This window comes from Hemibagrus wyckioides, linkage group LG08 (assembly GCF_019097595.1).
Source record: "Hemibagrus wyckioides isolate EC202008001 linkage group LG08, SWU_Hwy_1.0, whole genome shotgun sequence".
Lineage (NCBI taxonomy): Eukaryota > Metazoa > Chordata > Actinopteri > Siluriformes > Bagridae > Hemibagrus > Hemibagrus wyckioides.
Genome location: NC_080717.1, coordinates 22,377,405 through 22,379,584, shown reverse-complemented (window position 1 = coordinate 22,379,584; position 2,180 = coordinate 22,377,405). Strand labels below are relative to the sequence as shown.

The 2,180-nt window shown below is 41.2% G+C and overlaps 1 pseudogene; it reads left to right on the top strand.

Moving 5' to 3' along the window:
- The first annotated feature begins 515 nt into the window (after nucleotides 1-515).
- Nucleotides 516-718, top strand: LOC131358725 (U2 spliceosomal RNA; annotated as a pseudogene).
- Nucleotides 719-2,180: the final 1,462 nt, after the last annotated feature.

Sequence of the window (2,180 nt, the reverse complement as noted above, 5' to 3'; positions counted from 1 at the left end):
CAGCGGATTGGGGCACTTGGGGCCAGGGATGGCAAGGCCTCTGTGGCAGGCCGTCTCGGTGGCAAAGTGCATTCTTTGGGGCGTGAGGTGCGAGGGCATTCGGAGCCTGTCCCGACGCGTCAGTCAGGCACGTCTATTCCGGTTATTCAGGGCCAAGCTCCGTAAGGTGCAAGGTGAGGAGCAAGGGGGGGAGGGTTTTGTGAGGGTAGCAGTGGGAGTTTTGGAGGGGGGAGGCTTTTCGGGAACCACGGTACTGGGGGCCCCATGGTGGCCAGACCGGTGAGGTGATGGGGGTGGGATCGTTTAAATTTCTGTATTCTGTTGGATTTGAACATTTTGGTCTCCTGACATATTTGTGATAATTTTCTTTGTGAATTTAATTTTTGTGTAAGGTGGTTTGTGTTATGACAAGAAATGTGACTGTGGATCTGATTGTTTTGGGTTTTATATTGATGTGTGGTAAGTGGGTGGGATTTAAGAGGGACGGACTGGTTTTGTTTTGCTGGATTTGATGTATCGTTTATTATTGTGTGGAACTGGTTCTAATAAAAAAAATAAAAAAAAATCTGTTCTTTTCAGTTTAATATCTGATACGTCCCCTACCCGGGGACCATATATTAAATTGATTTTTGGAGCAGGGAGATGGAATAGGGGCTTCCTCCGTCCACTCCACGCATCGACCCGGTATTGCAGTACCTCCGGGAACGGTGCACCCCTCTCTCTACTGTTAAAGATAGATTATTTCTGTTTGTTTAGTTATAATGTAAACCAGGTGTATGTTGGTGCTCTCTCTGTGGTTTATTTGTGGAGCTCTGTATCTGAGCTGTTTGTGATATCCTTATAATCACAGTTCACCACAGAGAAGAGGTTTATAACGGTGTTTATGTAGGGTCAGTGTGTCTGTAGAAGTTACTCTGCTCTTAAACTAACGTGCTTTTACACCATTGGATCATGGTTTCTCTCTGTAATGAACATCCGACTCTGACTTTTTGATCTTATAAAAGCACAATAAATGCGTATTATTTTCTGTAAAACACGTAGCGTTTACTAAATGTCTTGTCTTAATCATCAAGCGGTGTTTCTCGTGAATTCAAAGGAAGCCTGATGTGTCGATAAAATATTCTAAAGTATCAATTATAGTATTTATAGTTAGTAATCTAAAACTCCATTTGTAAGCCCCAAATGTGGGAATCTCGACTGCATAATTTCTGGTAGTGGGGGACTGCGTTCGCGCTCTCCCCTGATATTCAGCGTACTAAAGTTAGATACAATGTTATTGCATTTGCTGAAGCTGTACAGGTTCTGCTGGGTATCTTTCTGCTCTGACATGGCATTAAAGTGTGTAGAAGAACCCCACCTGGTTTTATGAGGAACAAGCTACAGTGGCCTGTTAACTGGTGCAATCAAGCAAGTTGGAAAGCTACAATACTGGGCAGAATGGAGCACTGCAATATGCAGATGTACCACATCTGGTTTTATAAATAATAATAACAGGACTGGCTGTTCGGCTGTAGGAAATTATATTAGCCTTAGATTATATGGAGCTTTCATTTGTTACGGCCAGACCTACTGTCAGTCATGTAGTTTATAGAAAACTAATGCACACATTTTGCTTCAAGAATTTAGCCACATGTTGCTATTAAATACATGACAGTGAGCTTTAGTGATCTTTTATTTCAGTGTCTGTGTGTATTAATCCCTGTGATTGAGCTCTTTATTTTTCCAGTTATAACAATTTTATTGTTCAAATGAAGAAATTTCTTGTCTTCCATTGACCTATGAGTAATAAATGTTTTAAGTTTCTTTAATAGAAAACAACCTTTTACAGTACTAGTTATAGATCAACGAACGGAATCAAGATTTCTTGTAGAGTTGTTTTGTTTTGGCTAAAACTGATTAGCAAGCTGTGGGAGTGCAAAGCGAAGGGGCGGGGTTAATGGTAGGCAGGCTTTAAAACACTCTTTAAAACAGTCTTCTTAAAATTCAGTGTTTCTGCTCCCTCTTATTGCTGACTGTAAAAGTGCACTCTTTCTTCTCTACTGACTTTATTTTTTTGCAGCACGTGTAAACTGCAGTGTTTTAGTCTCAGATTATTGTGTAATGATTAGTGTTAGGTTCCTCACCATGATGGTGAAGGGTGTGTTTGGTGGTGCAGTCTCTAGCCGAGAGCTCTGCAATTC